Here is an 8,518-nt window from a genome sequence, read left to right as displayed (position 1 = left end):
TTAAATACCCGTCCAAAGCCAGGTAGCCGATTTTATCCTACGATCTTAAATAAATATAACTCCGCCTTCCTGATTCTCCTTCTTATCAATAATCCTAGTGCTATTGTTTTTGGGGGGTTTTTTTTGTCTTTTTTTTTGGAGGGGTTGGTTATTATTATTTTATTTTATGCAAAGGACATTTCAGTCCCAGACTCTCCTAGAAGCAGAAGCAGGAGCCACGCCCAGGGCGGCGACCACCTGCTGCCGCTGCCTCTAGGACTTGTCCCCTTCCTCCTTGTCCCTCCCCCACCACCAGGTGGATGGATATTCTTGGTTATGGGCCCCTTTAAAAATGGCAAATGCCTTGTCGATGCAGACCATCCGTTCCCTCTTTCTTTCCAATCCGTTTTCGGAGCGAGCGACCCTAGCACAGCCCTAGCGGTGCCTGGTACGCGGCCCCCATTGTACCGCGGTGGCCAAAGCCTTGGCCTGATGCGAAGCCAGCAGATTTCGAGCGAGGGAGTCGGGAAGAAATCTGTGGCCTCAGGAGCGAGATTTAAACTTTGCAGGGCTCGGAAATGGAGGCACTGGAAGGAAGATGTGATTCCTTTCCCTTCCCCCCCCCCTCGGTCTTGGGAGACGCAGCCCTTAGCTCTCGGCCGGTGTCGCGCGGTGGCGGCCGGCTGCTCTGGCTCCGGGCCCCTGCGCGCCTGGGGCGCCCTCCCCTGCGCTCAGACCCTGCGCCCTCCGCTGGCTTCTGCGGCCCCCGGGAGGAGGCGCTGGTGCCCGGGTCGGCCTCTGGTCCCTCCCCGCTGTCGCCCCGGAGCACCCAGTCACAAAGCCCTACTTGGAAGAGGCCACACACACACTCACACACACACACACACACACACTCACACACACCCAAGAGGGGAGTTTGATCTTGTCTCATTGGCGTCTGGGCCTGAAAGGAAAATCGTTTGGGTAAACAGCCAAGCTTCCAGGCTTAACGCCCGACTCCCGCCTCCGCCCCCTCCGCCCCCTCCCGCTCCCCGCTCCCCTTCACCCCCACCCGCCGCCCACACTCCCCTCCGCAGCCGGCCCTGCTCGAGCTCCGCGCGTCCGGGCGGGAGCCTAGCGCTCTGGGGTTCAAAGGGCCGCAGCCCCCAGGGAATGCGCTCCTCTCTGTGCCCCCGGGGGGCAGAAGCGGACTGCAGGGCGGTGGGACCGGCCTGGGCCACGGTAGGAACCGCGAAATCTCCCGATTCCCTAAGTAGCGCTCGTCCCGGGGGAGGGCCGGGGAGTTCGGACCTCGCCGGGACCTTTGCGCCCAGATCGAGAGGAGGCCGGCCCGCGCCGCGCGCCCGGCAGGCACCCTGGGCCCCAGCAGGCGGTCACCGGCAAGTGCGCACGTGCGCAGGCCCGCGGCGGGGGCGTGATGGCCGGGTCCCCACCTCCTTCCAGACGGCCTGGGCTCCTGCAAAAGCCTTTAATCTGTATTAAGCGTTTTCTGAAGTTTGATTCTTTCCAAAGGAGAGTTCGTCAGTTAACTGGTTGTAAACATAATTAATAGTTATTAACGTGCAAAAAAGAAAAAGAAAGAAAGAAAGCAAAACAACCTTTTGTGGCGTTTTAAAATAGATTGGTTTCTCTCTAGCTCACACTCAAGCGAGGAAAAAAAAAACCAACCACCTTGAAATCTGGAAATATCCTGATGAGATTATTAGGCCTGATTCTATGGTGGCGATACCCCCGCCTTCTCTAATGAAATTCCTCTCTTCTGCCTTCCTCGCCTCCCCTTCTCCCACTCTCTCCTTCTCCCAGGCTGTATCTCCCTCTAATCCAGGAGTCATTAGCAACACCCTCTGGCCACATGTTTTGCATCAATGGAACATTGTGACATAGTTGTAATACAAACTCCGCCGCCTTGCACTGCATCTTGCGGTAGGAAGTGTAATAGCAATAAAAAATCATTTTTCATCTCCAGGCATTATTTGGTGGTGGGGGTGGACACCCAGAAAATCTGAATGTGAGAACAGGAGGGGGTGGAGGAGATAAAAATAAAATAAAGTCGGGGGGAGAGACAGAGAGAGAGAGGAAACTTTTTCAGTGTCTCAAACCTGGAGACATCTAGATTCAAGCTTATAATTGTGTTCTTCTCTCTTCTCTTTCTGTCTCTGCTCCTCACATGTGTCACTCAGTGGACCCCAGGGCCTTCCAGCTCCCAGGATCTCTCAGTAGCACCCTGCTCCCCAGCATAGCATCCCTGGGGGCAACTAAGCCCCAGCACTCCCAGGGCCCACCCCCTCCTCAGCTGGCTGGGGTGAAGGGTCCTCCTCGTTCAGTCCCTGTGAGGAAATTGGGGCCTCTTTCCTGTATGGTCTCTCGGGGAATCTTCCCCAGCCTGATGGAGAAGAGACAAACCACCCAGAAAGCCAACCTGGCTATTTTCTTGGCTCAGCCCTGTAATTTCTGAGCAGAGGCTCTCCAAGAGCCTCCTAATCTGCAGTGAGTGTTGGTTAGGAGGAGAAGGCACTCCCTCCATCGCCTGCCTGCCCTTTGGGAGTTCAACCTGCCACCTCAGGAAGGGCAGAGTTCCGAGGACGGGTCTCTATGCTGATCTGTCCAGGCAGGGCACTGCAAGGGCATCCACATGGCCACATCCACACCATGCAGTTTCCAGTTCGGCCAGCATTCTATATGGGATCCACTGAGCTCCTTTAAACACAAACAACTGTCATCAAAACTACATTAGAAAAAATTCTGAGCACCCTCCTCCCAACAAACAAACAAACAAAAAAAACAAACAAAATACCATACAAGTCCTTACAGGACCACAAGATAGATACTCTAGTTTTCACACCACGTTTGGCAACTTTGCAGGGAAAAATCTTGTTTTCTGAAATTTGTTTTTATTACAACACCAGTCTCGGGGATGGCATGTTTTGAAATAACTTGAAGCAGAGAATCATCATAAACGTGAATTAAACTTTCTTTATATTTTTGTAGTCATGAAGATAATCAGAGTGGGGCGAGCCTCTTGAGTTATCCCTGAATAAAATAGGGTCAAGGTCCAGTGGCACTTTGCAGAGAAACTCTATGTACTTTGTCGCTCTCCTCATTGCTTTCACTGGCCGATGTATGTGCAGGTTTAGGGGCTGAGTTGTGTGGTCATTTTGTCATCTGAGCCAAAGGCGGCAGGGACGAGGTTGGCCACTGCACGGCAGGGCACCTTGGTTACCTGACAGACCGGAATGAGTGGATTTCGGTGGAAATCGTAATTGGAAAGGGATGACTTCATAGGCACCGCCTTATGGGAGATACGTGCATTGGCCACGCTGGGTGGGCCGAACGGGGCGGCGGCGTAAACCTGCGGCCTCTTAAAGACATCTCTTGTTTATTTTGTGTTTTCTACAAACATAGCATCACCACTTAGACTTGGTAAAATTATCTCTCTAATTTTATCTTTCTCCGGTTATGTTTCTTTCACCCCCATGCAGACGCCGCGCGGTATGTCGGCCACAGATCGTGGGGTGTAGCCGCGGGGAAGGAGGCCTGTGGGTGTCAGCTTCTCTTAGGGTTTGGGGGGGAAGCCCGGAGACGGGCAGGTTAGGCTGCAGAAGCCTGGGAGGCTCGGCTGTGTCATTCCGCTTTCCGCGGCGAGGTGGCGCTCCAGGGCACCGCAGCGCGCCCGGCTGCCGGCCGAGTCCCCGCAGCGAGGCCGCGGCCACGGAGCCAAGTGACCGCCGGCTTCCCCGCGCCTGGGCGCGGAACGCTGGGAGCGCTCGGACCCGCAGGATCGGCCTGTCGGCGGGCGGGTGGGCGAAGGAAGGCTGGCGGAGGCGGGGCACGCGGTGGGGCAGCGTGGCTCCGGGGGCAGTTTGGGTTCGCGGTGGGACCGGGGCGGCGCGGACCCGGGGTGTGCACCCCCCCCCCCCACGAGGCTGCGAGGCTCTGGCGCCAGCGCTCGGGGGTTAGGCGATCAGGCTCAGCCCAAGCGTGGGAGGCCGGGCCCAAACACACCGAGGGAGTCCCCAGCTCTTGCAACCTCTTCTGGGGACACTTCCCTTCCTTTTTATTCTCCTTTTTAACGAAAAATTGTAAAAAGGATAGAACATCTTACGCCCTCCGTATTGCTGTTCCCCCAAACTAGGAATGTTCCCTATGTGATAGGTATTTCTTTTCCTGGCCTTCCCTGTAGTTTTAGTTCTTCTCTTTTCGTTCTCCCCGCCTCCCTTCCCTTTTTTCGTTTCTGCTTTTCTTTTCTTTTCTTTTTGGCCAACTTGGGAGAGCTAGTTCTGTGTGGGTGGATGAGCATTCGCAAGACAGAGAAAGAGAAAGAGAAAGAGAGAAAGAAATTAACACCAGCCCCAGAAGACCCAGCGTTGGGCAAATGGCAGCAAAATTGAAACTATTTCAATTTATTGGACACACTTCCATATGCGATTTCATTTCTGCACTTACGGTTTCCTTGGACCTTCACAAGCTCCAAGTCCAAGAAGGGGGAGGGGAATGCTTTTCCTTGCCTGTCTCCACCTGTGGGGGTGGTGGGGGGCGGGCCCTAAAACCGTTTTTTGAAACAGTGCTAGAAATAATACCACTAATAGTCACAAAGGACAGCATTGCCACCCTGCATGAATTTCCTTGTGTGTTTGTAGCCGGTTCCCTGGGGGCAGAGACGTGGCTGTTAGGCCGGGCCCTCTGTTCCCCTGACCCCTGGGCTGTCCTCCTACCTAGTGGCCTCGGTCACTGGGCCTGGGCCCTGGCTTCTGGGAAGGTTTGCTGAGTCTGCACCTGGCCACAGAATAGTGCCAGCTGCACTTCCTTTCGCCTGCAGTCCCTGCCGCCTCACCTGCCTTGAAGTTTCTAATATAAATGCCAGTATTTTTGGCCCCATTTAGGAGCCTAAGGGAAGTCAGAGGGCTGGGCCATTAGACGTGTTAGCGTGGTGACCAAGAATTACAAACATGATTTAAGTCTCTTCCAATTTATTTCTTCAGTTATTTATTTGAGTTAAGTCATGAAAAGTGACGGTTCTGCGGTAGACAGCTTTTAAAAGCAGTGAAGTCAGATGATGAGGCTTTCACCTGTCGATTGCTGTAAATCCACTTTGAAAAGGAGGAAGAATAGTGTTTGGGTGCCTAAGACCCAGCATTTGCTGAGGGTGACCCAGGCAGCCTGGGACCTGCACTGCCTGTAGGTGACATTTTGATGGGAACAGGTCTTCATGCAGCCTATAGCTTTGGACTGGGGCCACCTCCGTGTGTCTGGGCAGGTGGCCTCAGCCCTCACACAGCTGGAAATTCAGAGGGGCTGACACCCGGGCCACAATATAGATGGGGCTCAGCCCAGGTCCCCAGCGGGCTGAGGGTGTCATGTCCCTTCTGCAGTTGGGTGGGACAAGGCCAGGACCTGCAGGACACCTGAATCTTACTAACCCATGTGGAAATGGTGGCAGCCGAGGCAGAGGGGAGGAAGGTGAGGGAGAAAAGTGAGAAATTAAAATTTCCAGGGGCCCTGGGAGGCCAGTGGGTTTGGGTTGTCAGTGACATCAAAAGGCCCAAGTCTGCTAGGGGACCCAAGGGAGGACTGGGCTGGGGGGACAGCACCCAGAGGTCTTGTGATGCGGGTGAAAGGTTTCTATCTGGCACCTGCCCCGCAGGCGGAGCACAGATATAGCTTCCGAGGAAGGTGAACTGGAGGGTATTTTAAAAATAAACTTTACACATGTTTTTGGAGATCTCAGCTCCCCCTCAACTGCAGGTTAGGTGACAGCCAGTCATGGGGTTGGGGTTGGATAGTCCTCTTCCCCGTGCCTATGACGCCCTGTCCCTGGGAGGCAAGAGACAGCAGGCTCACCTGCAACAGGTCCTACCGCTGTCGCTGCTCATCCTCCTCTGATTCCTCCACCCCTTCCCTTTCCGTCTTCGTTTCTGGGGTCAGCAGGAACGAGGGGAGCACCTCTTCCCTCCCACTCCCCTCCCCCTTTGACCGTAGAGAGAAGCCCACCGAGGCCAAGGTGACCAGGCCGGTTTGGGGGCCAGCGCCTGGCTGGGAAGTTCTACAGACCGTCTGTGGCCGGGAGTTCATGTAGCTGGAAATTCCCAGAGTCTCGCTTGGCTGGACGCTCAGACTCGGAGGACCCCTCTGAAGATGGGCCTCCAGAGAAAGCGGATAGGGTGGGGGGCACTAAGCCCTCCCCTGGGATGGTGGAGCTGGCGGCTCCATTCTGCCCCACCCTGGCCTGAGGGCCGGACTCCGACCTGGTGTAAGGTTCCCTCCCTGCTTTGGAAACCGGGACTTGGGAAAGGAGGCGCCCACCTCTGATGCACCAGGCTCCTACTCTATGGAGCCCCTTTGGCCCTCCTGGTCAGCAGGAGCTGGGACCTGCCCGCCCAGGACGCCAAGGTGGGCCGCTCAGCCACCGCTCCTAGCCCACCCCTCTGGCGCCAGGGTTTCCAACGTCTCAGGCTGGGGCATCGAGGGCACGGGGACAGCCAGGGGAGGTAGGCAGAGAGGACAGCAACTTCCATTTCCCGGCCGGCGCAGGGAATCCCGCCGGAGGGGGTCGGGGGAGACCCCTCCTCCACTCCGCCCCGAGGCTGCCCGGACTCGGCTGGCGACGCGCCTCCGCCCGCCCGAGCGTTTCCATAAATCAGGCCGCTGGCAGGCTGCTAATTAGCTTAGACGGAAAAGAATAGAAAGAAGGGGAGTCCAGTAGTGCGCAGGGGGGGTGGGGGTGGGAACTCGGTAGGTGGGAGAGCAGAATTTCCCGGGTACCAACCAGAGACTCCTGGGGACGCCACAGCAGCGCCCCCCTCCCCAGGCCCCTTTGTCCCCCCCCCCGCCCCTCCACCGGTCTCGGCCTCCAAGCCGGGGCCTCCAGATCGTACTCCCAGCGCGCCAAGCGCACCCCGCCTTGGACCTGGCGCGCCCACCCACGCCGAGGCCCTGCGCCCCCGGCCCCCTGGACCATCGCGGGACTTTCAAACCTCCTCCCTGAGTGTCGCCTCCTAAGCCTGAAGCCCGCGCCTGGAAAAACCGCCAGGAAAATCGGGCACTGGGTCTGGACGCAGGGCCAGACACCTAAGGCTTTGGGGGTGGCGGGCTCCCCCCAGGGAGGCGGCTCGTGTGCGCTTAGAGGCGAGACGGCTCTTCCCAGATTAGGAATAGCCCTGAAGTTGGGTTATCGATCGCCCTGCAAATCCGGAGCCCAGGGCGCTGCGACCACCGTTTATTTTCCTTCTTTTCCTTCCCCACCGGCTCCCAGTCGCGGGCTCGCGCCCCTCCCTGTCCTCCCGCCCTGCGGTGACATCACCGCGGAGACCCGCGGCCTCCCCGCCCCCGGCCCGGGACCCCAGCGCGGAGATTGGCAGGTGTCGCTCTCAGGGACAGTGCCTTCCAGGTGGCACCCTCGCAGCCTCATCCCTCCCCTCGCAACTCTCCTACTGCCCCTTCCGTCCTCTGAGTGCGGAGCGCTCGTCTCCCTCCCTGGGCCGCCGGCATTTGGGCACCGGGGCCGCTCGGGGCGCCCAGAGCTCCGGGAAGGGTCGGGACCAAGGGAACCGGGGCGCGTGTTTTAAAGGAATCAGCGCTGTCTCTGGACTTCCCTGCCTTCTCTCCCCATCCCCCTGCCCCCACCACACACACAGAACGTAACAGACGCGAAGATAATCCTGCCATCTGGCAAATCCCAAATTTGGCGACTGAGCTCCAAAACCAACGGCACCGTGTCATCCCGGGTGTGGGTGGCTGGTCCTGCCCGGCTCTCCACGGCTGGGGCTCAGGGCTCAGGGCCCCTGCCTGCACCTTGGCCGAGGCCCTCCATCCCTGCCTGACCCGCTAGACTTGGAGTGGGGGCCGGTTTCCTCGCACTCTCGGCGGGATGAGGGCACTGGAATGACGGCCACCCATGCGCCTCATTGAGCTCAGCCCCAAATTCGCCCTCGTTCTGTAACACTGAATATAATGTATAGCCCGGCGGCCTGTCGGAGGCGATTTACATCATTGGGTGATAAGGATCACACTTATTAGATTTCTTTAAAGCCGATGGGGGTTTTCTATCTTTTTTTTTCTTTTTTTCAAGGAGGGCATTTGTGCTAAATTGCCCAGTGCTGGTGTGATAACTGTCAAAAGTTTGACATCAAAGGAGCTAATATTATTCAGTTACCAGAGAAGCTGTCTGTCTAAATAAGAATATCTTAATTACTGCGTGACAAAGGTAGGAAAGGGGTCGGATCTCCAAAGGGGAGAGGCATTGAGCGCCCCCTTTGAAGCGCAATCTATATTAGACCATCACGGCCCTTAATCACGCCTAGTCCGATTCCCTTGCCTCTCTGCAACGGTCCTCTGAACTTTATAACTATATGTAAACACGTTGTTATTGGGGACATAATCTCCTTGGGTTCCTATTAGAAGAAATTTCCATCCTCTCCGGTTCTAGATTAGGCCGTGCAGTCTGCTCCATCAATGAAGAGACTAGGGTTTCGTGGACAATAATGTGGCAATTGTTGATGGTTTGTGACCCATAAAATGTGGAGGTGACTGTTCTGGCTTTGGT

General features: G+C 56.6%; 1 long non-coding RNA gene across 4 annotated transcripts in view; it reads left to right on the top strand.

Annotated features, from left to right (window-relative positions):
• Positions 1-1,059: 1,059 nt before the first annotated feature.
• Positions 1,060-8,518, top strand: part of LOC149992035 (uncharacterized) — a 223,208-nt gene continuing 215,749 nt past the window's right edge. For all 4 annotated transcript variants that reach the window (XR_016508447.1, XR_016508448.1, XR_016508446.1 and 1 more), the window contains exon 1: positions 1,060-1,200. This is a non-coding gene — a long non-coding RNA (uncharacterized LOC149992035). The remainder of the gene's footprint in view (positions 1,201-8,518) is intronic.

The sequence above is a fragment of the Furipterus horrens genome, unplaced genomic scaffold (assembly GCF_987537825.1).
Source record: "Furipterus horrens unplaced genomic scaffold, mFurHor1.1.pri manual_scaffold_16, whole genome shotgun sequence".
Classification (NCBI taxonomy): domain Eukaryota; kingdom Metazoa; phylum Chordata; class Mammalia; order Chiroptera; family Furipteridae; genus Furipterus; species Furipterus horrens.
This window is presented reverse-complemented; position numbering and strand designations above follow the sequence as displayed.